Source organism: Schistocerca gregaria, chromosome 3 (assembly GCF_023897955.1).
Source record: "Schistocerca gregaria isolate iqSchGreg1 chromosome 3, iqSchGreg1.2, whole genome shotgun sequence".
Lineage (NCBI taxonomy): Eukaryota > Metazoa > Arthropoda > Insecta > Orthoptera > Acrididae > Schistocerca > Schistocerca gregaria.
The window spans coordinates 588999950-589023842 of record NC_064922.1 but is presented as its reverse complement, the minus strand read 5'-3'; the positions used below and the strand labels follow the sequence as shown (position 1 = coordinate 589023842).

The window sequence follows — 23893 nt, the reverse complement described above, 5'->3', positions numbered from 1 at the left end:
AAATGACTCAATTGCGATACTTAAAAAGAAATGAATGCTCGCTCTGTCCAACACTTTCAAGTACATGTGCGTACTCACGAACACGGCGACTGCGCGAGGAAATGACGGCGGTGCGCTCGTGGGCCTGCGACGGATTTCTGCATTACTAGCTTCCGTGCGAGGTGAACCGATGGCCATAGGAAGCAGAGCCCGCCGCGAAATTTAGTATCTTTAAACATAAATCTTCGTCTTGCTGAGAGAGGTGGCACTGGTTTGCATTGGCATTCACCCATGCATGTCACATGTGCGCGAAACTTTCTGCTCGTTTGTACGCAAAATCGCACGCAGCCGGTAGGATTCGAACCTACGCTCCCAGAGGGAATCTGATTTCGAGTCAGACGCCTTAACCACTCGGCCACGACTGCCGCTAGCACAAGATTCTCCCGACACGTGCACCTGCTGCCGTTTAGAGCACTGCAGTGCCAGGGAACGGCGTAGCTGCATTTTTTTCCGTAGTGCTTTCACCGCTTGTAGGCGAGCCGCTACCAAAGTATTAAAATTTCCGCCCGGACAGGGACTTGAACCCTGGACCCTTAGGTTAAAAGCCTAATGCTCTACCGACGGAGCTATCCGGGCTCATGTTATCTCCACGTCACTTCCCACTATGCTACGGACACACTGCCTCATGTCGTTTACTGTTGGGCAATCATTGCATGGAGCTGTTACTAATTAAACGTCCTCTGAATGCTCTCTACGAACTCATCACGCTGGGCTCGTAACTGTCTATCGAAGAAAGCTGACACACGATGAAAATCAAATTGCAGCAGCTTTTACGTCTCATACGTTGAAGCAGAGGAGCTTCGTGTTTTGTCGACACTCACTTGCCAACTGGAAAATTCACAAGCGTCTCGAATGCAATGTTTCCCACGTGTTTGCCCATTTCACGGTTCCGTTGGAGACGCTCTTCGCGTCTTGACACAAAAACGAAACGCAGTCGGTAGGACTCGAACCTACGCTCCCAGAGGGAATCTGATTTCTAGTCAGACGCCTTAACCACTCGGCCACGACTGCCCGTCGCAGCAGCGTCTCTCTACAAGTGAAACTGCTCCTTTTAAAGCAACCTGGCGGCAGAAAACGCCATGGCCTCACTCGTTTCTGTAGTGCTTCCGTGGCCAGCACAGTAGCCGTTACGACAGTGTATTAATTTTCGCCTGGACAGGGGCTTAAACCCGGGACCTTTCGGTTGTCGGTCTAGCGCTCTGCTTGACTCAGCTATCCTGTCCCTCTGCCAAGCATGGTGGTACAGCTGCAATGTGTGCGAGTGATTTGCGTGTCGTAATTACTGGCTTGGGGCTCCAATGGCGACTTCACCGACTTCCCACTGACGCACCGCTGACGCTAGTTTTCTGTCGTCTTAAACGATGGACATACTTCCAAGCAGCTGCGAGATCTTACGAGAAGACACGCTGCACCACTGCTTTTGCCGCACTCAAATGACTCAATTGCGATACTTAAAAAGAAATGAATGCTCGCTCTGTCCAACACTTTCAAGTACATGTGCGTACTCACGAACACGGCGACTGCGCGAGGAAATGACGGCGGTGCGCTCGTGGGCCTGCGACGGATTTCTGCATTACTAGCTTCCGTGCGAGATGAACCGATAGCCATAGGAAGCAGAGCCCGCCGCGAAATTTAGTATCTTTAAACATAAATCTTCGTCTTGCTGAGAGAGGTGGCACTGGTTTGCATTGGCATTCACCCATGCATGTCACATGTGCGCAAAACTTTCTGCTCGTTTGTACGCAAAATCGCACGCAGCCGGTAGGATTCGAACCTACGCTCCCAGAGGGAATCTGATTTCGAGTCAGACGCCTTAACCACTCGGCCACGACTGCCGCTAGCACAAGATTCTCCCGACACGTGCACCTGCTGCCGTTTAGAGCACTGCAGTGCCAGGGAATGGCGTAGCTGCATTTTTTTCCGTAGTGCTTTCACCGCTTGTAGGCGAGCCGCTACCAAAGTATTAAAATTTCCGCCCGGACAGGGACTTGAACCCTGGACCCTTAGGTTAAAAGCCTAATGCTCTACCGACTGAGCTATCCGGGCTCATGTTATCTCCACGTCACTTCCCACTATGCTACGGACACACTGCCTCATGTCGTTTACTGTTGGGCAATCATTGCATGGAGCTGTTACTAATTAAACGTCCTCTGAATGCTCTCTACGAACTCATCACGCTGGGCTCGTAACTGTCTATCGAAGAAAGCTGACACACGATGAAAATCAAATTGCAGCAGCTTTTACGTCTCATACCTTGAAGCAGAGGAGCTTCGTGTTTTGTCGACACTCACTTGCCAACTGGAAAATTCACAAGCGTCTCGAATGCAATGTTTCCCACGTGTTTGCCCATTTCACGGTTCCGTTGGAGACGCTCTTCGCGTCTTGACACAGAAACGAAACGCAGTCGGTAGGTATCGAACCTACGCTCCAAGAGGGAATCTGATTTCTAGTCAGACGCCTTAACCACTCGGCCACGACTGCCCGTCGCAGCAGCGTCTCTCTACAAGTGAAACTGCTCCTTTTAAAGCAACCTGGCGGCAGAAAACGCCATGGCCTCACTCGTTTCTGTAGTGCTTCCGTGGCCAGCACAGTAGCCGTTACGACAGTGTATTAATTTTCGCCTGGACAGGGGCTTAAACCCGGGACCTTTCGGTTGTCGGTCTAGCGCTCTGCTTGACTCAGCTATCCTGTCCCTCTGCCAAGCATGGTGGTACAGCTGCAATGTGTGCGAGTGATTTGCGTGTCGTAATTACTGGCTTGGGGCTCCAATGGCGACTTCACCGACTTCCCACTGACGCACCGCTGACGCTAGTTTTCTGTCGTCTTAAACGATGGACATACTTCCAAGCAGCTGCGAGATCTTACGAGAAGACACGCTGCACCACTGCTTTTGCCGCACTCAAATGACTCAATTGCGATACTTAAAAAGAAATGAATGCTCGCTCTGTCCAACACTTTCAAGTACATGTGCGTACTCACGAACACGGCGACTGCGCGAGGAAATGACGGCGGTGCGCTCGTGGGCCTGCGACGGATTTCTGCATTACTAGCTTCCGTGCGAGATGAACCGATAGCCATAGGAAGCAGAGCCCGCCGCGAAATTTAGTATCTTTAAACATAAATCTTCGTCTTGCTGAGAGAGGTGGCACTGGTTTGCATTGGCATCCACCCATGCATGTCACATGTGCGCGAAACTTTCTGCTCGTTTGTACGCAAAATCGCACGCAGCCGGTAGGATTCGAACCTACGCTCCCAGAGGGAATCTGATTTCGAGTCAGACGCCTTAACCACTCGGCCACGACTGCCGCTAGCACAAGATTCTCCCGACACGTGCACCTGCTGCCGTTTAGAGCACTGCAGTGCCAGGGAACGGCGTAGCTGCATTTTTTTCCGTAGTGCTTTCACCGCTTGTAGGCGAGCCGCTACCAAAGTATTAAAATTTCCGCCCGGACAGGGACTTGAACCCTGGACCCTTAGGTTAAAAGCCTAATGCTCTACCGACGGAGCTATCCGGGCTCATGTTATCTCCACGTCACTTCCCACTATGCTACGGACACACTGCCTCATGTCGTTTACTGTTGGGCAATCATTGCATGGAGCTGTTACTAATTAAACGTCCTCTGAATGCTCTCTACGAACTCATCACGCTGGGCTCGTAACTGTCTATCGAAGAAAGCTGACACACGATGAAAATCAAATTGCAGCAGCTTTTACGTCTCATACGTTGAAGCAGAGGAGCTTCGTGTTTTGTCGACACTCACTTGCCAACTGGAAAATTCACAAGCGTCTCGAATGCAATGTTTCCCACGTGTTTGCCCATTTCACGGTTCCGTTGGAGACGCTCTTCGCGTCTTGACACAAAAACGAAACGCAGTCGGTAGGACTCGAACCTACGCTCCCAGAGGGAATCTGATTTCTAGTCAGACGCCTTAACCACTCGGCCACGACTGCCCGTCGCAGCAGCGTCTCTCTACAAGTGAAACTGCTCCTTTTAAAGCAACCTGGCGGCAGAAAACGCCATGGCCTCACTCGTTTCTGTAGTGCTTCCGTGGCCAGCACAGTAGCCGTTACGACAGTGTATTAATTTTCGCCTGGACAGGGGCTTAAACCCGGGACCTTTCGGTTGTCGGTCTAGCGCTCTGCTTGACTCAGCTATCCTGTCCCTCTGCCAAGCATGGTGGTACAGCTGCAATGTGTGCGAGTGATTTGCGTGTCGTAATTACTGGCTTGGGGCTCCAATGGCGACTTCACCGACTTCCCACTGACGCACCGCTGACGCTAGTTTTCTGTCGTCTTAAACGATGGACATACTTCCAAGCAGCTGCGAGATCTTACGAGAAGACACGCTGCACCACTGCTTTTGCCGCACTCAAATGACTCAATTGCGATACTTAAAAAGAAATGAATGCTCGCTCTGTCCAACACTTTCAAGTACATGTGCGTACTCACGAACACGGCGACTGCGCGAGGAAATGACGGCGGTGCGCTCGTGGGCCTGCGACGGATTTCTGCATTACTAGCTTCCGTGCGAGATGAACCGATAGCCATAGGAAGCAGAGCCCGCCGCGAAATTTAGTATCTTTAAACATAAATCTTCGTCTTGCTGAGAGAGGTGGCACTGGTTTGCATTGGCATTCACCCATGCATGTCACATGTGCGCGAAACTTTCTGCTCGTTTGTACGCAAAATCGCACGCAGCCGGTAGGATTCGAACCTACGCTCCCAGAGGGAATCTGATTTCGAGTCAGACGCCTTAACCACTCGGCCACGACTGCCGCTAGCACAAGATTCTCCCGACACGTGCACCTGCTGCCGTTTAGAGCACTGCAGTGCCAGGGAATGGCGTAGCTGCATTTTTTTCCGTAGTGCTTTCACCGCTTGTAGGCGAGCCGCTACCAAAGTATTAAAATTTCCGCCCGGACAGGGACTTGAACCCTGGACCCTTAGGTTAAAAGCCTAATGCTCTACCGACTGAGCTATCCGGGCTCATGTTATCTCCACGTCACTTCCCACTATGCTACGGGCACACTGCCTCATGTCGTTTACTGTTGGGCAATCATTGCATGGAGCTGTTGCTAATTAAACGTCCTCTGAATGCTCTCTACGAACTCATCTCGCTGGGCTCGTAACTGTCTATCGAAGAAAGCTGACACACGATGAAAATCAAATTGCAGCAGCTTTTACGTCTCATACGTTGAAGCAGAGGAGCTTCGTGTTTTGTCGACACTCACTTGCCAACTGGAAAATTCACAAGCGTCTCGAATGCAATGTTTCCCACGTGTTTGCCCATTTCACGGTTCCGTTGGAGACGCTCTTCGCGTCTTGACACAAAAACGAAACGCAGTCGGTAGGACTCGAACCTACGCTCCCAGAGGGAATCTGATTTCTAGTCAGACGCCTTAACCACTCGGCCACCACTGCCCGTCGCAGCAGCGTCTCTCTACAAGTGAAACTGCTCCTTTTAAAGCAACCTGGCGGCAGAAAACGCCATGGCCTCACTCGTTTCTGTAGTGCTTCCGTGGCCAGCACAGTAGCCGTTACGACAGTGTATTAATTTTCGCCTGGACAGGGGCTTAAACCCGGGACCTTTCGGTTGTCGGTCTAGCGCTCTGCTTGACTCAGCTATCCTGTCCCTCTGCCAAGCATGGTGGTACAGCTGCAATGTGTGCGAGTGATTTGCGTGTCGTAATTACTGGCTTGGGGCTCCAATGGCGACTTCACCGACTTCCCACTGACGCACCGCTGACGCTAGTTTTCTGTCGTCTTAAACGATGGACATACTTCCAAGCAGCTGCGAGATCTTACGAGAAGACACGCTGCACCACTGCTTTTGCCGCACTCAAATGACTCAATTGCGATACTTAAAAAGAAATGAATGCTCGCTCTGTCCAACACTTTCAAGTACTTGTGCGTACTCACGAACACGGCGACTGCGCGAGGAAATGACGGCGGTGCGCTCGTGGGCCTGCGACGGATTTCTGCATTACTAGCTTCCGTGCGAGATGAACCGATAGCCATAGGAATCAGAGCCCGCCGCGAAATTTAGTATCTTTAAACATAAATCTTCGTCTTGCTGAGAGAGGTGGCACTGGTTTGCATTGGCATCCACCCATGCATGTCACATGTGCGCGAAACTTTCTGCTCGTTTGTACGCAAAATCGCACGCAGCCGGTAGGATTCGAACCTACGCTCCCAGAGGGAATCTGATTTCGAGTCAGACGCCTTAACCACTCGGCCACGACTGCCGCTAGCACAAGATTCTCCCGACACGTGCACCTGCTGCCGTTTAGAGCACTGCAGTGCCAGGGAACGGCGTAGCTGCATTTTTTTCCGTAGTGCTTTCACCGCTTGTAGGCGAGCCGCTACCAAAGTATTAAAATTTCCGCCCGGACAGGGACTTGAACCCTGGACCCTTAGGTTAAAAGCCTAATGCTCTACCGACGGAGCTATCCGGGCTCATGTTATCTCCACGTCACTTCCCACTATGCTACGGACACACTGCCTCATGTCGTTTACTGTTGGGCAATCATTGCATGGAGCTGTTACTAATTAAACGTCCTCTGAATGCTCTCTACGAACTCATCACGCTGGGCTCGTAACTGTCTATCGAAGAAAGCTGACACACGATGAAAATCAAATTGCAGCAGCTTTTACGTCTCATACGTTGAAGCAGAGGAGCTTCGTGTTTTGTCGACACTCACTTGCCAACTGGAAAATTCACAAGCGTCTCGAATGCAATGTTTCCCACGTGTTTGCCCATTTCACGGTTCCGTTGGAGACGCTCTTCGCGTCTTGACACAAAAACGAAACGCAGTCGGTAGGACTCGAACCTACGCTCCCAGAGGGAATCTGATTTCTAGTCAGACGCCTTAACCACTCGGCCACGACTGCCCGTCGCAGCAGCGTCTCTCTACAAGTGAAACTGCTCCTTTTAAAGCAACCTGGCGGCAGAAAACGCCATGGCCTCACTCGTTTCTGTAGTGCTTCCGTGGCCAGCACAGTAGCCGTTACGACAGTGTATTAATTTTCGCCTGGACAGGGGCTTAAACCCGGGACCTTTCGGTTGTCGGTCTAGCGCTCTGCTTGACTCAGCTATCCTGTCCCTCTGCCAAGCATGGTGGTACAGCTGCAATGTGTGCGAGTGATTTGCGTGTCGTAATTACTGGCTTGGGGCTCCAATGGCGACTTCACCGACTTCCCACTGACGCACCGCTGACGCTAGTTTTCTGTCGTCTTAAACGATGGACATACTTCCAAGCAGCTGCGAGATCTTACGAGAAGACACGCTGCACCACTGCTTTTGCCGCACTCAAATGACTCAATTGCGATACTTAAAAAGAAATGAATGCTCGCTCTGTCCAACACTTTCAAGTACTTGTGCGTACTCACGAACACGGCGACTGCGCGAGGAAATGACGGCGGTGCGCTCGTGGGCCTGCGACGGATTTCTGCATTACTAGCTTCCGTGCGAGATGAACCGATAGCCATAGGAATCAGAGCCCGCCGCGAAATTTAGTATCTTTAAACATAAATCTTCGTCTTGCTGAGAGAGGTGGCACTGGTTTGCATTGGCATCCACCCATGCATGTCACATGTGCGCGAAACTTTCTGCTCGTTTGTACGCAAAATCGCACGCAGCCGGTAGGATTCGAACCTACGCTCCCAGAGGGAATCTGATTTCGAGTCAGACGCCTTAACCACTCGGCCACGACTGCCGCTAGCACAAGATTCTCCCGACACGTGCACCTGCTGCCGTTTAGAGCACTGCAGTGCCAGGGAACGGCGTAGCTGCATTTTTTTCCGTAGTGCTTTCACCGCTTGTAGGCGAGCCGCTACCAAAGTATTAAAATTTCCGCCCGGACAGGGACTTGAACCCTGGACCCTTAGGTTAAAAGCCTAATGCTCTACCGACGGAGCTATCCGGGCTCATGTTATCTCCACGTCACTTCCCACTATGCTACGGACACACTGCCTCATGTCGTTTACTGTTGGGCAATCATTGCATGGAGCTGTTACTAATTAAACGTCCTCTGAATGCTCTCTACGAACTCATCACGCTGGGATCGTAACTGTCTATCGAAGAAAGCTGACACACGATGAAAATCAAATTGCAGCAGCTTTTACGTCTCATACGTTGAAGCAGAGGAGCTTCGTGTTTTGTCGACACTCACTTGCCAACTGGAAAATTCACAAGCGTCTCGAATGCAATGTTTCCCACGTGTTTGCCCATTTCACGGTTCCGTTGGAGACGCTCTTCGCGTCTTGACACAAAAACGAAACGCAGTCGGTAGGACTCGAACCTACGCTCCCAGAGGGAATCTGATTTCTAGTCAGACGCCTTAACCACTCGGCCACGACTGCCCGTCGCAGCAGCGTCTCTCTACAAGTGAAACTGCTCCTTTTAAAGGAACCTGGCGGCAGAAAACGCCATGGCCTCACTCGTTTCTGTAGTGCTTCCGTGGCCAGCACAGTAGCCGTTACGACAGTGTATTAATTTTCGCCTGGACAGGGGCTTAAACCCGGTACCTTTCGGTTGTCGGTCTAGCGCTCTGCTTGACTCAGCTATCCTGTCCCTCTGCCAAGCATGGTGGTACAGCTGCAATGTGTGCGAGTGATTTGCGTGTCGTAATTACTGGCTTGGGGCTCCAATGGCGACTTCACCGACTTCCCACTGACGCACCGCTGACGCTAGTTTTCTGTCGTCTTAAACGATGGACATACTTCCAAGCAGCTGCGAGATCTTACGAGAAGACACGCTGCACCACTGCTTTTGCCGCACTCAAATGACTCAATTGCGATACTTAAAAAGAAATGAATGCTCGCTCTGTCCAACACTTTCAAGTACATGTGCGTACTCACGAACACGGCGACTGCGCGAGGAAATGACGGCGGTGCGCTCGTGGGCCTGCGACGGATTTCTGCATTACTAGCTTCCGTGCGAGATGAACCGATAGCCATAGGAAGCAGAGCCCGCCGCGAAATTCAGTATCTTTAAACATAAATCTTCGTCTTGCTGAGAGAGGTGGCACTGGTTTGCATTGGCTTTCACCCATGCATGTCACATGTGCGCGAAACTTTCTGCTCGTTTGTACGCAAAATCGCACGCAGCCGGTAGGATTTTTTTTTTTTTTTTTTTTTTTTTTTTACTTTTTTTTCACCGCTTGTAGGCGAGCCGCTACCAAAGTATTAAAATTTCCGCCCGGACAGGGACTTGAACCCTGGACCCTTAGGTTAAAAGCCTAATGCTCTACCGACTGAGCTATCCGGGCTCATGTTATCTCCACGTCACTTCCCACTATGCTACGGACACACTGCCTCATGTCGTTTACTGTTGGGCAATCATTGCATGGAGCTGTTACTAATTAAACGTCCTCTGAATGCTCTCTACGAACTCATCACGCTGGGCTCGTAACTGTCTATCGAAGAAAGCTGACACACGATGAAAATCAAATTGCAGCAGCTTTTACGTCTCGTACGTTGAAGCAGAGGAGCTTCGTGTTTTGTCGACACTCACTTGCCAACTGGAAAATTCACAAGCGTCTCGAATGCAATGTTTCCCACGTGTTTGCCCATTTCACGGTTCCGTTGGAGACGCTCTTCGCGTCTTGACACAAAAGCGAAACGCAGTCGGTAGGACTTTTTTTTTTTTTTTTTTTTTTTTTTTTTTTTTTTTTTTTGTTTTAACAATATTCGCCATGGCCTCACTCGTTTCTGTAGTGCTTCCGTGGCCAGCACAGTAGCCGTTACGACAGTGTATTAATTTTCGCCTGGACAGGGGCTTAAACCCGGGACCTTTCGGTTGTCGGTCTAGCGCTCTGCTTGACTCAGCTATCCTGTCCCTCTGCCAAGCATGGTGGTACAGCTGCAATGTGTGCGAGTGATTTGCGTGTCGTAATTACTGGCTTGGGGCTCCAATGGCGACTTCACCGACTTCCCACTGACGCACCGCTGACGCTAGTTTTCTGTCGTCTTAAACGATGGACATACTTCCAAGCAGCTGCGAGATCTTACGAGAAGACACGCTGCACCACTGCTTTTGCCGCACTCAAATGACTCAATTGCGATACTTAAAAAGAAATGAATGCTCGCTCTGTCCAACACTTTCAAGTACATCTGCGTACTCACGAACACGGCGACTGCGCGAGGAAATGACGGCGGTGCGCTCGTGGGCCTGCGACGGATTTCTGCATTACTAGCTTCCGTGCGAGATGAACCGATAGCCATAGGAAGCAGAGCCCGCCGCGAAATTCAGTATCTTTAAACATAAATCTTCGTCTTGCTGAGAGAGGTGGCACTGGTTTGCATTGGCATTCACCCATGCATGTCACATGTGCGCGAAACTTTCTGCTCGTTTGTACGCAAAATCGCACGCTGCCGGTAGGATTTTTTTTTTTTTTTTTTTTTTTTTTTTTTTTTTTTTTCATGTTATCTCCACGTCACTTCCCACTATGCTACGGACACACTGCCTCATGTCGTTTACTGTTGGGCAATCATTGCATGGAGCTGTTACTAATTAAACGTCCTCTGAATGCTCTCTACGAACTCATCACGCTGGGCTCGTAACTGTCTATCGAAGAAAGCTGACACACGATGAAAATCAAATTGCAGCAGCTTTTACGTCTCATACATTGAAGCAGAGGAGCTTCGTGTTTTGTCGACACTCACTTGCCAACTGGAAAATTCACAAGCGTCTCGAATGCAATGTTTCCCACGTGTTTGCCCATTTCACGGTTCCGTTGGAGACGCTCTTCGCGTCTTGACACAAAAACGAAACGCAGTCGGTAGGACTTTTTTTTTTTTTTTTTTTTTTTGACGCTTGGAAATCGCCCTTATCTAAAGGACAGGCACTATAAACGGCTGTGAGAGGTGAGGTGTGGCGAGGTACCAAAACGCGATATTTTCTGCTCCTTCTTCCAAAACAAGAAAAGAAAAATCCGACGCAGTCGGTAGGACTTTTTTTTTTTTTTTTTTTTTTTTTACCTTACATTTTGTTTTTCGACAATGAAAGACGCAACGAGAGCAACAGGCAGGCAGAGGCAAGGAGGGCAGGGGTCGAATGTCCTGAGGCCTGGCCACAATGTCTCCCCCATACCTGTCACCCAGTCGCCGCCTAAGTGTGTTGAAGGTAACTATTTTTTTTGTTTTTTTTTTGGTCTTGTATTTAATTCATTTTTGTTAGAAAATATTGTTAAATATATATATTTTTTGTGTTTTTTTTTTGTTGTTTTATTAATTGCCGACTTGCATGATGAATAGGTGGAACTTAACATTGGGACCTGATGGCTTTAGAAAATAATAATAATAATAATAATAATAATAATAATAATAATATTTGGGGCTACAAAGTAAATGAAAACACCGCCCCAAAACTAAATAAATTCAGCGTTTCCCGCCGGAAGAGAGCGACAAGAAGTGCAGTGGCAAACAACAGACGAAGAACATAGAAGCCCTCAAACTCTGCCGGGACATAAAATTTAAGCAACGAACCTGAGAGAAAAAATAATCAAACTCTATTTCTAAATAATGGTAGAAAAAAGAAATGGCACATAATTTGGCAACTAAAACCATACACCTCTTTGGGAACAGAGTGTGAAGGGAGTGGAATTAGTTTGAATGTGCTGTCTTCACGGGAAGGAGCGAGCAAAATTGGCAACATAGAATTCAAAGGAAGCGATCTCCGTAGGAAAGAAAAAAGCGAAATACCAAATGAAAGAAAGGAAGACTAAGCCCTGGAAAGGGAATAAAATGCTCACTCGAATAAACGAAATGTGACCCAATCTCAAAGAAAGGAAAAGGAAAATTATGAAAATAATCAAAGAAAAGGAAGAAATGAAAGTAATTCCGTAGTCCATTTTTCTTCATTTCAATTGTGTTACTAGTTTCTTCTTCAGAGGTCTGTGTCCGAAGTCTTTCGTGACGTTAACACGCTATTACAGCTGTGCACAAATCTGGACCATGACCAAGGCGTCATTAAGGTTGGAGAACAGTCGGTGCCATATTGAAGACTTTCCGAAATTGCTGTTCAATGGGGATTTGCAAAAAGCGCTGAAAACACCTGTGATATGAGGCTGTCCTCCGGAGCATTTGATGGCGCTCCCACAGATAAAATAAGTAATCGACTGGATCACTAATATTTTTGACAAAGATAGCGTAGGTGGTGTGTCCTAAAATCCACACTGTAGCATTTCGCTTTGATTGCGGAAATGGTTTAATGTCGGGAATGACGGCCGTTAGCGGGGAAAACGATCGTTTGTTAGTCCTGTTAATGAGTGCTAGCATGTCGCAGGAAATAGCCCACACATCTCGTGTGGTTCTGCAAAGAAACCGATGCTCGAGTGTACCCCGTTCGTCACAGTACTCGCATTTAGAGGACGGAATTAGGTGGATAGTCGCCAGTCGATCGTTGGTGGTCACGGTGCGAGTGATGACCGTATACCACGTGCTTCGCACTTCCGGCGGTAACAACTTGTTGCTGACGTTTTGCCAAACAAGAACCCAGTTGTTGTGGGGATATTGACGTAGTAAGGTATTCGGTGGTGGCAAACCAACCATCTCACGATACAAAGAAGTTGCAGACCGCGTCCTGCGGCCGCGTGCTAGTGAAACATGGTAACTTCGGGACAAGAAAAACTCCCTGAACACAGCAAGCTTGTAATGTATTCGTGAGACATTGATCGGTGCACTGTCAGAAACGGGCTCATGGGCGCGGAAGAGGGCAGCCGTCGTACTGTAAGGGCTGTTCTCTACAATGGTGGAAATACGGTTAATAAGCAGGGCAGAACATTTCTTTCTGACATCTACGAGACCTATTCCCCCGCGAGACGGAGGCTGGGTACATGTGGCAAGTTTCACCTTGAAAATATGACCACGCCATAGCAGCCAGTGTGCTGCTTGGCTGATCGTGCGTGCCAACGGAGGTGGGACGTTGAGCACTTGAGCCACATACCACGCTTTAGCCAGAATGTGAATATTGATCAACTCGACACGCTGTAGAAGATGTAATTGCCTGGTGGCGTGACGGACCATGAGACCCCGGACAGTCGTCGAAATACGGCGCCAGTTATGGGCGGCCATCTTTATGGGGCAAGCAAAGAAGTGAATGCCGAGCAACATGTGGGAGGCAGCTATGGTGTACCATGAATCGGCGGCATAGTTGCGACAAGGACCTACTGGGAGTAGCACCGTTTTATGCGGGTTCAGTTCCGCACCTGTAGCCTGGGCAAAAAGACTGAAAAGAGGTTTAACTAAACGGATGTCCTTTTCTTGTCGTATAAAGACGCCGATATCGTCGGCGTACGCAACGCACGACGCCCGGACACCCTCTACATCGATCCCACTGACAGTGCGCCCAATTCGGCGGAGGAGGGGGTCAAGAGCGATAACAAAGAGGGACATAGAGAGCGGGCACCCTTGCCGCACAGACCTTGCAATCTTAAAGGGAGCCGAAAGGGTACCATTTATCAGAATGCGAGAAGACGCTCCCGTTAGGACACTTTTAAGGGCGGAGACAAAGTTCATATGAAAGCCGATGTGACCTAACAAGGCAAAGAGGTAATCGTGGTTAATCCTATCAAAGGCCTTCTTAAAATCAATCGATAGAATCGCCCCTGGAGTCCGTGTGGCAGCAGTATGAGCCACGACGTCCCTATACGTGCTCACGGCAGCAAGGATACCCCTCCCTGTCACAGCGCACATCTGGAAAGGGCTAATAATTTTTCGCATCACAGTGTTCACCCGGGTTGCGACGCATTTGCTAAAAAGCTTGTAGTCACTGTTCAGCAGCGTGATAGGGCGGAAGTTTTCAACTCTGTCAGCCCCACCAGTCTTAGGGAGAAGAATGACAATACCCTTTAGGAACTCTGCCGGACACGGAAGGCCACTCAACAATTCATTTGCGATCTTTGTGAGGATAGGTTCTAAGGCATCCCAGAACTCGAGATAGAATTCTAAAGGAATTCCGTCAGGGCCTGGGGACTTATTTCTAGCAGATGATCTGAGTGCATCGCTCATGTCCTCCGTCGTGATGGCGGAAAGGAGGGTGTCATTGTCCTCACGCGTAAGCAGGTTCCGCATTTCACCCGTAAGTACGTGTGCGGCCGCCCTATCGTGGTCGCTACGTTGGAACGCGGCACTAAAATGGGCAAAAATGTGCGCACGGATGTCCCTCTCAGTGGTAAGTCGCTCCCCAGTCTCCAGTCTAAGACACCGAATAAATTTAGTAGCGCCCCGTCTCCGCTCTCTTTCGATATGGTGAATAGTCGGTGACTCATCAAAAGTCCCTACACAGCGGCTTCTAAGTAAGGAGCCCTGAAAATCTTGGGCTTGCAGTTTAAAAATTTGGGCTTTCACAGCTTTTAACTGAATCAGAAATTGCTCATCAACAATAGTTGGTAGAGAGACGGCATCTTTTAAAATCTGATAATAATATTCAGTGGTTCTGTGCTTCCACAGCGCAGCTTCGGCGCTAAAACACTTTAAAACAGCACGGATAGACGGCTTGGCCAGGTGAATCCACCAGCTGACAACCGAGGCATAGTTAGCCTGCTTTTCGCCGCAGGAAGAGAGCGTATCATAAATCTGCCGACGCAACGAAGGGGCACGGACATGGGTCACGTTAAACTTCCATACCCGAGATCGACGTAACTGGCGGAGTTGCGGCGCGCGAAGGTCGCAGAAGAAGGCGCAGTGATCGGAAAAACAGACAGGGGCGACGGCGGCACTAATTAGATGATCAACTATGCAGGCCGACACATAGAACCTATCAAGTCTACTAGCCCCATTTCGATAGAAATATGTAAAGACTTGCTGTTGAGGATAGAGAACACGCCACACATCTGCTAACTGGAAGCTCGCAATCAGACGATCAAGGTCGGCGCACTTATGAGCCGTGGGAAACTGATCACTGTCCGCAATCACGCAATTAAAATCACCCCCCAACACGACGGGCAGCGTCGGGCTACCAATCAAGGCGGGTACATCTTCAATGAAAAATCTCGCTCTCGCCCTCTTTAAGCTGGTGCCAGACGGAGCGTAAATATTAACTAGTTGCATGCCTCCGATAACGCACGAGATCCCTCTGCCGGTCGGTAGTCGTTTGACGCGCGTCGGCTCTTCTGCAGACTTATATAAGATAGCGGTACCACACCGAGCTGCCGGATCGATATTATAGATAGCGGAATACCCCGTTAAAACATCAAGGGACACAACGCTCACCTCCTGCAAAAAAATAAAATCATACTGATAATGTTGGATAAAATTTGCCAAGACTTGCAATTTCTGAGGAGCCGCAATACAGTTGATATTTAATGAGGCTATTTTAACCATGTAGCCAGAGGACGCATGGGTGTAGGGGGCAGAGATAAATTTTTGAAAGGGAGTCACCGGTAAGGCGCAGACTCACCGGAGGCGGAAAAGCAGGGTACCGTGGCAGTTACATGTCAACGTCGTCCGCCCAGGAGAGCGGCGCCGGGTTGGTCGTGTCTCCGTCCGACAGACTGCCGCCGGTCGTGTCACCCGACGGGGATTTCCTTGACGCGCGAGTTTGCGATTTGCGCTGTTTACGAGGATCTGTGTCTGTACTCAACTTTTTCGACGGGGGCGAAATTTCTCGACTGCCCGTACCCTTCCCTAGCATACCCTTAAGCTTCTGACTTTGCTCTCGCACTCGTTTTTCGCGTTGCGTGGCAAAGTCAGTATCCTGCAACTTGGTCTTTACATTCCCCACTGAGGTAGCAGACTGCGGTTCTACATCCATAACGAAATTTTCCACTTGAGGTGGAGAAGTGCTCGAGGTATTCTCTGGAGCAGCAATGTTACTGGGGAATGGGTTGGAGTCCATGACCTTGTTAGGAGTGGCAGTAGGTGCACAATCCCCAGCAGGGATGTCCGACACAACAGACACTGAGGGTGCAACATCACATGGGGAGGACGTTTCACTCTTGAGAACCATTGTAGTAGGCGCGGCCTCGCAAACTGCGGCGGTAATAAAACCTGATTCCGGAACATTCTGAACACGTTCATCAACAAGTGAATCCACGCAAGTCGTCTCCAGCAACGGAGCAGAGCGGTCGGTCGGACGACATTCAGAGCTAACGTCAGGGACATTGTCGACAGCAGGCGTAGGTGGAACAACAGGTACACTAGGATGAATAGACATACCCGCTACAGCCGGTGCACGAACTTGCGGTTCAGCCGGTGGCGGAGAACCTCTAAGGAGGGCACCTGCGTAACTACCTGAGTTTTCTAGCGGCAACTGTACAGGGCGCCGTCGGGGACAACAATTCCGCATATGTTCGGTGGAATGACAGAGAGAACACGTTGGAGGTTGGCCGGTGTAGGAGATGAAAGCCCTATGGCCGCCTATGATCACGAAAGACGGAATGTGTTTCTTTAAGTCCATCCGCACAGTACGTACGCCGTTATCACATTGATAAACATACGCGGACGACCAATAATCTTTAGTGACAGCATATATATTCCCATATAAACTTAGTGCACGGCGAATTTCATCTAAGGGAACTTCAAAAGGCAGATGGAAAACCTTCACATTTCGTATACCATAGCCGGCATGTAGCACTTTCACGTCACTAATATTCCCATCAGCATGTTTAAATTTCCGAACCCCGCCATTGACGGCCACCAAGCGCTCACATAAGTCACTATCAAGGATTTTCAAAAACACTGAATTAACAATAAAATCTAAGTGAACACCATCAAGCAACGCTGGGTCTATTTGCAATTCCGATCTGATCCAATGATGGATTTCAAAACCCGTCGGACGCGGAAATTCGCGATCAAACAACAACTGAATAGTATTGGATCGGTTGTACGTCACCATTTTCCCCAATAAATACGTAAAAACTTACAAAGAAGAAGGAAGACGCTGAGGAAAGACACCAGGCCGCTGCAGACCACGGCGACCAACGATGTAAACACAGCTGCTAGCGGAGCTCGCGACGGGCACGTCCGCTCGCCGCAAGCACTCGGCCACGACTGCCGCTAGCACAAGATTCTCCCGACACGTGCACCTGCTGCCGTTTAGAGCACTGCAGTGCCAGGGAACGGCGTAGCTCCATTTTTTTCCGTAGTGCTTTCACCGCTTGTAGGCGAGCCGCTACCAAAGTATTAAAATTTCCGCCCGGACAGGGACTTGAACCCTGGACCCTTAGGTTAAAAGCCTAATGCTCTACCGACTGAGCTATCCGGGCTCATGTTATCTCCACGTCACTTCCCACTATGCTACGGACACACTGCCTCATGTCGTTTACTGTTGGGAAATCATTGCATGGAGCTGTTACTAATTAAACGTCCTCTGAATGCTCTCTACGAACTCATCACGCTGGGCTCGTAACTGTCTATCGAAGAAAGCTGACACACGATGAAAATCAAATTGCAGCAGCTTTTACGTCTCATACGTTGAAGCAGAGGAGCTTCGTGTTTTGTCGACACTCACTTGCCAACTGGAAAATTCACAAGCGTCTCGAATGCAATGTTTCCCACGTGTTTGCCCATTTCACGGTTCCGTTGGAGACGCTCTTCGCGTCTTGACACAAAAACGAAACGCAGTCGGTAGGACTCGAACCTACGCTGCCAGAGGGAATCTGATTTCTAGTCAGACGCCTTAACCACTCGGCCACGACTGCCCGTCGCAGCAGCGTCTCTCTACAAGTGAAACTGCTCCTTTTAAAGCAACCTGGCGGCAGAAAACGCCATGGCCTCACTCGTTTCTGTAGTGCTTCCGTGGCCAGCACAGTAGCCGTTACGACAGTGTATTAATTTTCGCCTGGACAGGGGCTTAAACCCGGGACCTTTCGGTTGTCGGTCTAGCGCTCTGCTTGACTCAGCTATCCTGTCCCTCTGCCAAGCATGGTGGTACAGCTGCAATGTGTGCGAGTGATTTGCGTGTCGTAATTACTGGCTTGGGGCTCCAATGGCGACTTCACCGACTTCCCACTGACGCACCGCTGACGCTAGTTTTCTGTCGTCTTAAACGATGGACATACTTCCAAGCAGCTGCGAGATCTTACGAGAAGACACGCTGCACCACTGCTTTTGCCGCACTCAAATGACTCAATTGCGATACTTAAAAAGAAATGAATGCTCGCTCTGTCCAACACTTTCAAGTACATGTGCGTACTCACGAACACGGCGACTGCGCGAGGAAATGACGGCGGTGCGCTCGTGGGAATGCGACGGATTTCTGCATTACTAGCTTCCGTGCGAGATGAACCGATAGCCATAGGAAGCAGAGCCCGCCGCGAAATTCAGTATCTTTAAACATAAATCTTCGTCTTGCTGAGAGAGGTGGCACTGGTTTGCATTGGCTTTCACCCATGCATGTCACATGTGCGCGAAACTTTCTGCTCGTTTGTACGCAAAATCGCACGCAGCCGGTAGGATTCGAACCTACGCTCCCAGAGGGAATCTGATTTCGAGTCAGACGCCTTAACCACTCGGCCACGACTGCCGCTAGCACAAGATTCTCCCGACACGTGCACCTGCTGCCGTTTAGAGCACTGCAGTGCCAGGGAACGGCGTAGCTGCATTTTTTTCCGTAGTGCTTTCACCGCTTGTAGGCGAGCCGCTACCAAAGTATTAAAATTTCCGCCCGGACAGGGACTTGAACCCTGGACCCTTAGGTTAAAAGCCTAATGCTCTACCGACTGAGCTATCCGGGCTCATGTTATCTCCACGTCACTTCCCACTATGCTACGGACACACTGCCTCATGTCGTTTACTGTTGGGCAATCATTGCATGGAGCTGTTACTAATTAAACGTCCTCTGAATGCTCTCTACGAACTCATCACGCTGGGCTCGTAACTGTCTATCGAAGAAAGCTGACACACGATGAAAATCAAATTGCAGCAGCTTTTACGTCTCATACGTTGAAGCAGAGGAGCTTCGTGTTTTGTCGACACTCACTTGCCAACTGGAAAATTCACAAGCGTCTCGAATGCAATGTTTCCCACGTGTTTGCCCATTTCACGGTTCCGTTGGAGACGCTTTTCGCGTCTTGACACAAAAACGAAACGCAGTCGGTAGGACTCGAACCTACGCTCCCAGAGGGAATCTGATTTCTAGTCAGACGCCTTAACCACTCGGCCACGACTGCCCGTCGCAGCAGCGTCTCTCTACAAGTGAAACTGCTCCTTTTAAAACAACCTGGCGGCAGAAAACGCCATGGCCTCACTCGTTTCTGTAGTGCTTCCGTGGCCAGCACAGTAGCCGTTACGACAGTGTATTAATTTTCGCCTGGACAGGGGCTTAAACCCGGGACCTTTCGGTTGTCGGTCTAGCGCTCTGCTTGACTCAGCTATCCTGTCCCTCTGCCAAGCATGGTGGTACAGCTGCAATGTGTGCGAGTGATTTGCGTGTCGTAATTACTGGCTTGGGGCTCCAATGGCGACTTCACCGACTTCCCACTGACGCACCGCTGACGCTAGTTTTCTGTCGTCTTAAACGATGGACATACTTCCAAGCAGCTGCGAGATCTTACGAGAAGACACGCTGCACCACTGCTTTTGCCGCACTCAAATGACTCAATTGCGATACTTAAAAAGAAATGAATGCTCGCTCTGTCCAACACTTTCAAGTACATGTGCGTACTCACGAACACGGCGACTGCGCGAGGAAATGACGGCGGTGCGCTCGTGGGCCTGCGACGGATTTCTGCATTACTAGCTTCCGTGCGAGATGAACCGATAGCCATAGGAAGCAGAGCCCGCCGCGAAATTTAGTATCTTTAAACATAAATCTTCGTCTTGCTGAGAGAGGTGGCACTGGTTAGCATTGGCATTCACCCATGCATGTCACATGTGCGCGAAACTTTCTGCTCGTTTGTACGCTAAATCGCACGCAGCCGGTAGGATTCGAACCTACGCTCCCAGAGAGAATCTGATTTCGAGTCAGACGCCTTAACCACTCGGCCACGACTGCCGCTAGCACAAGATTCTCCCGACACGTGCACCTGCTGCCGTTTAGAGCACTGCAGTGCCAGGGAACGGCGTAGCTGCATTTTTTTCCGTAGTGCTTTCACCGCTTGTAGGCGAGCCGCTACCAAAGTATTAAAATTTCCGCCCGGACAGGGACTTGAACCCTGGACCCTTAGGTTAAAAGCCTAATGCTCTACCGACGGAGCTATCCGGGCTCATGTTATCTCCACGTCACTTCCCACTATGCTACGGACACACTGCCTCATGTCGTTTACTGTTGGGCAATCATTGCATGGAGCTGTTACTAATTAAACGTCCTCTGAATGCTCTCTACGAACTCATCACGCTGGGCTCGTAACTGTCTATCGAAGAAAGCTGACACACGATGAAAATCAAATTGCAGCAGCTTTTACGTCTCATACGTTGAAGCAGAGGAGCTTCGTGTTTTGTCGACACTCACTTGCCAACTGGAAAATTCACAAGCGTCTCGAATGCAATGTTTCCCACGTGTTTGCCCATTTCACGGTTCCGTTGGAGACGCTCTTCGCGTCTTGACACAAAAACGAAACGCAGTCGGTAGGACTCGAACCTACGCTCCCAGAGGGAATCTGATTTCTAGTCAGACGCCTTAACCACTCGGCCACGACTGCCCGTCGCAGCAGCGTCTCTCTACAAGTGAAACTGCTCCTTTTAAAGGAACCTGGCGGCAGAAAACGCCATGGCCTCACTCGTTTCTGTAGTGCTTCCGTGGCCAGCACAGTAGCCGTTACGACAGTGTATTAATGTTCGCCTGGACAGGGGCTTAAACCCGGGACCTTTCGGTTGTCGGTCTAGCGCTCTGCTTGACTCAGCTATCCTGTCCCTCTGCCAAGCATGGTGGTACAGCTGCAATGTGTACGAGTGATTTGCGTGTCGTAATTACTGGCTTGGGGCTCCAATGGCGACTTCACCGACTTCCCACTGACGCACCGCTGACGCTAGTTTTCTGTCGTCTTAAACGATGGACATACTTCCAAGCAGCTGCGAGATCTTACGAGAAGACACGCTGCACCACTGCTTTTGCCGCACTCAAATGACTCAATTGCGATACTTAAAAAGAAATGAATGCTCGCTCTGTCCAACACTTTCAAGTACATGTGCGTACTCACGAACACGGCGACTGCGCGAGGAAATAACGGCGGTGCGCTCGTGGGCCTGCGACGGATTTCTGCATTACTAGCTTCCGTGCGAGATGAACCGATAGCCATAGGAAGCAGAGCCCGCCGCGAAATTCAGTATCTTTAAACATAAATCTTCGTCTTGCTGAGAGAGGTGGCACTGGTTTGCATTGGCTTTCACCCATGCATGTCACATGTGCGCGAAACTTTCTGCTCGTTTGTACGCAAAATCGCACGCAGCCGGTAGGATTCGAACCTACGCTCCCAGAGGGAATCTGATTTCGAGTTAGACGCCTTAACCACTCGGCCACGACTGCCGCTAGCACAAGATTCTCCCGACACGTGCACCTGCTGCCGTTTAGAGCACTGCAGTGCCAGGGAACGGCGTAGCTGCATTTTTTTCCGTAGTGCTTTCACCGCTTGTAGGCGAGCCGCTACCAAAGTATTAAAATTTCCGCCCGGACAGGGACTTGAAACCTGGACCCTTAGGTTAAAAGCCTAATGCTCTACCGACGGAGCTATCCGGGCTCATGTTATCTCCACGTCACTTCCCACTATGCTACGGACACACTGCCTCATGTCGTTTACTGTTGGGCAATCATTGCATGGAGCTGTTACTAATTAAACGTCCTCTGAATGCTCTCTACGAACTCATCACGCTGGGCTCGTAACTGTCTATCGAAGAAAGCTGACACACGATGAAAATCAAATTGCAGCAGCTTTTACGTCTCATACGTTGAAGCAGAGGAGCTTCGTGTTTTGTCGACACTCACTTGCCAACTGGAAAATTCACAAGCGTCTCGAATGCAATGTTTCCCACGTGTTTGCCCATTTCACGGTTCCGTTGGAGACGCTCTTCGCGTCTTGACACAAAAACGAAACGCAGTCGGTAGGACTCGAACCTACGCTCCCAGAGGGAATCTGATTTCTAGTCAGACGCCTTAACCACTCGGCCACGACTGCCCGTCGCAGCAGCGTCTCTCTACAAGTGAAACTGCTCCTTTTAAAGCAACCTGGCGGCAGAAAACGCCATGGCCTCACTCGTTTCTGTAGTGCTTCCGTGGCCAGCACAGTAGCCGTTACGACAGTGTATTAATTTTCGCCTGGACAGGGGCTTAAACCCGGGACCTTTCGGTTGTCGGTCTAGCGCTCTGCTTGACTCAGCTATCCTGTCCCTCTGCCAAGCATGGTGGTACAGCTGCAATGTGTGCGAGTGATTTGCGTGTCGTAATTACTGGCTTGGGGCTCCAATGGCGACTTCACCGACTTCCCACTGACGCACCGCTGACGCTAGTTTTCTGTCGTCTTAAACGATGGACATACTTCCAAGCAGCTGCGAGATCTTACGAGAAGACACGCTGCACCACTGCTTTTGCCGCACTCAAATGACTCAATTGCGATACTTAAAAAGAAATGAATGCTCGCTCTGTCCAACACTTTCAAGTACATGTGCGTACTCACGAACACGGCGACTGCGCGAGGAAATGACGGCGGTGCGCTCGTGGGCCTGCGACGGATTTCTGCATTACTAGCTTCCGTGCGAGATGAACCGATAGCCATAGGAAGCAGAGCCCGCCGCGAAATTCAGTATCTTTAAACATAAATCTTCGTCTTGCTGAGAGAGGTGGCACTGGTTTGCATTGGCTTTCACCCATGCATGTCACATGTGCGCGAAACTTTCTGCTCGTTTGTACGCAAAATAGCACGCAGCCGGTAGGATTCGAACCTACGCTCCCAGAGGGAATCTGATTTCGAGTCAGACGCCTTAACCACTCGGCCACGACTGCCGCTAGCACAAGATTCTCCCGACACGTGCACCTGCTGCCGTTTAGAGCACTGCAGTGCCAGGGAACGGCGTAGCTGCATTTTTTTCCGTAGTGCTTTCACCGCTTGTAGGCGAGCCGCTACCAAAGTATTAAAATTTCCGCCCGGACAGGGACTTGAACCCTGGACCCTTAGGTTAAAAGCCTAATGCTCTACCGACGGAGCTATCCGGGCTCATGTTATCTCCACGTCACTTCCCACTATGCTACGGACACACTGCCTCATGTCGTTTACTGTTGGGCAATCATTGCATGGAGCTGTTACTAATTAAACGTCCTCTGAATGCTCTCTACGAACTCATCACGCTGGGCTCGTAACTGTCTATCGAAGAAAGCTGACACACGATGAAAATCAAATTGCAGCAGCTTTTACGTCTCATACGTTGAAGCAGAGGAGCTTCGTGTTTTGTCGACACTCACTTGCCAACTGGAAAATTCACAAGCGTCTCGAATGCAATGTTTCCCACGTGTTTGCCCATTTCACGGTTCCGTTGGAGACGCTCTTCGCGTCTTGACACAAAAACGAAACGCAGTCGGTAGGACTCGAACCTACGCTCCCAGAGGGAATCTGATTTCTAGTCAGACGCCTTAACCACTCGGCCACGACTGCCCGTCGCAGCAGCGTCTCTCTACAAGAGAAACTGCTCCTTTTAAAGGAACCTGGCGGCAGAAAACGCCATGGCCTCACTCGTTTCTGTAGTGCTTCCGTGGCCAGCACAGTAGCCGTTACGACAGTGTATTAATTTTCGCCTGGACAGGGGCTTAAACCCGGGACCTTTCGGTTGTCGGTCTAGCGCTCTGCTTGACTCAGCTATCCTGTCCCTCTGCCAAGCATGGTGGTACAGCTGCAATGTGTGCGAGTGATTTGCGTGTCGTAATTACTGGCTTGGGGCTCCAATGGCGACTTCACCGACTTCCCACTGACGCACCGCTGACGCTAGT

General features: G+C 50.0%; 33 non-coding genes across 33 annotated transcripts; all 33 read right to left on the bottom strand.

Moving 5' to 3' along the window:
• Positions 1 to 322: 322 nt before the first annotated feature.
• On the bottom strand, positions 323 to 404 carry Trnas-cga (transfer RNA serine (anticodon CGA)). Its single transcript has one exon. It is a non-coding gene; the product is annotated as a tRNA-Ser (tRNA).
• Positions 405 to 542: 138 nt separating this feature from the next.
• On the bottom strand, positions 543 to 615 carry Trnak-uuu (transfer RNA lysine (anticodon UUU)). Its single transcript has one exon. It is a non-coding gene; the product is annotated as a tRNA-Lys (tRNA).
• A 353-nt stretch (positions 616 to 968) lies between these two features.
• Positions 969 to 1050, bottom strand: Trnas-aga (transfer RNA serine (anticodon AGA)). Its single transcript has one exon. It is a non-coding gene; the product is annotated as a tRNA-Ser (tRNA).
• Positions 1051 to 1792: 742 nt separating this feature from the next.
• On the bottom strand, positions 1793 to 1874 carry Trnas-cga (transfer RNA serine (anticodon CGA)). Its single transcript has one exon. It is a non-coding gene; the product is annotated as a tRNA-Ser (tRNA).
• Positions 1875 to 2012: 138 nt separating this feature from the next.
• On the bottom strand, positions 2013 to 2085 carry Trnak-uuu (transfer RNA lysine (anticodon UUU)). Its single transcript has one exon. It is a non-coding gene; the product is annotated as a tRNA-Lys (tRNA).
• Positions 2086 to 2438: 353 nt separating this feature from the next.
• Positions 2439 to 2520, bottom strand: Trnas-aga (transfer RNA serine (anticodon AGA)). The gene has a single exon. It is a non-coding gene; the product is annotated as a tRNA-Ser (tRNA).
• A 742-nt stretch (positions 2521 to 3262) lies between these two features.
• Positions 3263 to 3344, bottom strand: Trnas-cga (transfer RNA serine (anticodon CGA)). Its single transcript has one exon. It is a non-coding gene; the product is annotated as a tRNA-Ser (tRNA).
• Positions 3345 to 3482: 138 nt separating this feature from the next.
• On the bottom strand, positions 3483 to 3555 carry Trnak-uuu (transfer RNA lysine (anticodon UUU)). Its single transcript has one exon. It is a non-coding gene; the product is annotated as a tRNA-Lys (tRNA).
• Positions 3556 to 3908: 353 nt separating this feature from the next.
• Positions 3909 to 3990, bottom strand: Trnas-aga (transfer RNA serine (anticodon AGA)). The gene has a single exon. It is a non-coding gene; the product is annotated as a tRNA-Ser (tRNA).
• Positions 3991 to 4732: 742 nt separating this feature from the next.
• On the bottom strand, positions 4733 to 4814 carry Trnas-cga (transfer RNA serine (anticodon CGA)). The gene has a single exon. It is a non-coding gene; the product is annotated as a tRNA-Ser (tRNA).
• Positions 4815 to 4952: 138 nt separating this feature from the next.
• Trnak-uuu (transfer RNA lysine (anticodon UUU)) lies at positions 4953 to 5025 on the bottom strand. Its single transcript has one exon. It is a non-coding gene; the product is annotated as a tRNA-Lys (tRNA).
• Positions 5026 to 5378: 353 nt separating this feature from the next.
• On the bottom strand, positions 5379 to 5460 carry Trnas-aga (transfer RNA serine (anticodon AGA)). The gene has a single exon. It is a non-coding gene; the product is annotated as a tRNA-Ser (tRNA).
• A 742-nt stretch (positions 5461 to 6202) lies between these two features.
• Trnas-cga (transfer RNA serine (anticodon CGA)) lies at positions 6203 to 6284 on the bottom strand. Its single transcript has one exon. It is a non-coding gene; the product is annotated as a tRNA-Ser (tRNA).
• A 138-nt stretch (positions 6285 to 6422) lies between these two features.
• Positions 6423 to 6495, bottom strand: Trnak-uuu (transfer RNA lysine (anticodon UUU)). Its single transcript has one exon. It is a non-coding gene; the product is annotated as a tRNA-Lys (tRNA).
• A 353-nt stretch (positions 6496 to 6848) lies between these two features.
• Positions 6849 to 6930, bottom strand: Trnas-aga (transfer RNA serine (anticodon AGA)). Its single transcript has one exon. It is a non-coding gene; the product is annotated as a tRNA-Ser (tRNA).
• A 742-nt stretch (positions 6931 to 7672) lies between these two features.
• Trnas-cga (transfer RNA serine (anticodon CGA)) lies at positions 7673 to 7754 on the bottom strand. Its single transcript has one exon. It is a non-coding gene; the product is annotated as a tRNA-Ser (tRNA).
• Positions 7755 to 7892: 138 nt separating this feature from the next.
• On the bottom strand, positions 7893 to 7965 carry Trnak-uuu (transfer RNA lysine (anticodon UUU)). The gene has a single exon. It is a non-coding gene; the product is annotated as a tRNA-Lys (tRNA).
• Positions 7966 to 8318: 353 nt separating this feature from the next.
• On the bottom strand, positions 8319 to 8400 carry Trnas-aga (transfer RNA serine (anticodon AGA)). The gene has a single exon. It is a non-coding gene; the product is annotated as a tRNA-Ser (tRNA).
• An 835-nt stretch (positions 8401 to 9235) lies between these two features.
• On the bottom strand, positions 9236 to 9308 carry Trnak-uuu (transfer RNA lysine (anticodon UUU)). Its single transcript has one exon. It is a non-coding gene; the product is annotated as a tRNA-Lys (tRNA).
• A 7865-nt stretch (positions 9309 to 17173) lies between these two features.
• Positions 17174 to 17246, bottom strand: Trnak-uuu (transfer RNA lysine (anticodon UUU)). Its single transcript has one exon. It is a non-coding gene; the product is annotated as a tRNA-Lys (tRNA).
• A 353-nt stretch (positions 17247 to 17599) lies between these two features.
• Positions 17600 to 17681, bottom strand: Trnas-aga (transfer RNA serine (anticodon AGA)). The gene has a single exon. It is a non-coding gene; the product is annotated as a tRNA-Ser (tRNA).
• A 742-nt stretch (positions 17682 to 18423) lies between these two features.
• Positions 18424 to 18505, bottom strand: Trnas-cga (transfer RNA serine (anticodon CGA)). The gene has a single exon. It is a non-coding gene; the product is annotated as a tRNA-Ser (tRNA).
• A 138-nt stretch (positions 18506 to 18643) lies between these two features.
• Positions 18644 to 18716, bottom strand: Trnak-uuu (transfer RNA lysine (anticodon UUU)). Its single transcript has one exon. It is a non-coding gene; the product is annotated as a tRNA-Lys (tRNA).
• Positions 18717 to 19069: 353 nt separating this feature from the next.
• On the bottom strand, positions 19070 to 19151 carry Trnas-aga (transfer RNA serine (anticodon AGA)). Its single transcript has one exon. It is a non-coding gene; the product is annotated as a tRNA-Ser (tRNA).
• A 742-nt stretch (positions 19152 to 19893) lies between these two features.
• Positions 19894 to 19975, bottom strand: Trnas-cga (transfer RNA serine (anticodon CGA)). Its single transcript has one exon. It is a non-coding gene; the product is annotated as a tRNA-Ser (tRNA).
• A 138-nt stretch (positions 19976 to 20113) lies between these two features.
• On the bottom strand, positions 20114 to 20186 carry Trnak-uuu (transfer RNA lysine (anticodon UUU)). Its single transcript has one exon. It is a non-coding gene; the product is annotated as a tRNA-Lys (tRNA).
• Positions 20187 to 20539: 353 nt separating this feature from the next.
• On the bottom strand, positions 20540 to 20621 carry Trnas-aga (transfer RNA serine (anticodon AGA)). Its single transcript has one exon. It is a non-coding gene; the product is annotated as a tRNA-Ser (tRNA).
• A 742-nt stretch (positions 20622 to 21363) lies between these two features.
• On the bottom strand, positions 21364 to 21445 carry Trnas-cga (transfer RNA serine (anticodon CGA)). The gene has a single exon. It is a non-coding gene; the product is annotated as a tRNA-Ser (tRNA).
• A 138-nt stretch (positions 21446 to 21583) lies between these two features.
• On the bottom strand, positions 21584 to 21656 carry Trnak-uuu (transfer RNA lysine (anticodon UUU)). Its single transcript has one exon. It is a non-coding gene; the product is annotated as a tRNA-Lys (tRNA).
• Positions 21657 to 22009: 353 nt separating this feature from the next.
• Trnas-aga (transfer RNA serine (anticodon AGA)) lies at positions 22010 to 22091 on the bottom strand. The gene has a single exon. It is a non-coding gene; the product is annotated as a tRNA-Ser (tRNA).
• A 742-nt stretch (positions 22092 to 22833) lies between these two features.
• Trnas-cga (transfer RNA serine (anticodon CGA)) lies at positions 22834 to 22915 on the bottom strand. The gene has a single exon. It is a non-coding gene; the product is annotated as a tRNA-Ser (tRNA).
• A 138-nt stretch (positions 22916 to 23053) lies between these two features.
• Positions 23054 to 23126, bottom strand: Trnak-uuu (transfer RNA lysine (anticodon UUU)). Its single transcript has one exon. It is a non-coding gene; the product is annotated as a tRNA-Lys (tRNA).
• A 353-nt stretch (positions 23127 to 23479) lies between these two features.
• On the bottom strand, positions 23480 to 23561 carry Trnas-aga (transfer RNA serine (anticodon AGA)). The gene has a single exon. It is a non-coding gene; the product is annotated as a tRNA-Ser (tRNA).
• Positions 23562 to 23893: the final 332 nt, after the last annotated feature.